The following is a 401-nucleotide window of genomic DNA, read 5'->3' on the forward strand; positions in this document are numbered from 1 at the left end:
CTACCTATAGCAATAACAAAGTATTTAGAAGGTAGGGGGTACTATATCAACTTAGTAAAATAGGAATAGTAGGTTCCTTTTGAAGATCTATGACCTCTCCAGCCTTATTGAATAGGTTTAATCATAAGTTTCCATTTATCTGATGGATCATAAGTACAATAAGACAGCCACTGGTTACTCCCAAGATATTCTTGCCAGTATTGCAGTATTCCACAGTACTTAGGATATCCTGTTGAGCTGGCCATCATTATAGTTTGCAGTATTTATTCTTGGTTAGACTGTTGATAATTTTTTGCCCCTGGCAACTTGCATAAATTTCCCACCACCCTAAGCACACTTTGTTTTTAGTACTAGAAGAATAATCATTGAATAGTTCATAGTTTTAGGCAAAGGATAAGGAG

Source organism: Mus caroli, chromosome 2 (genome assembly GCF_900094665.2).
Source record: "Mus caroli chromosome 2, CAROLI_EIJ_v1.1, whole genome shotgun sequence".
NCBI classification, from domain to species: Eukaryota; Metazoa; Chordata; class Mammalia; order Rodentia; family Muridae; genus Mus; species Mus caroli.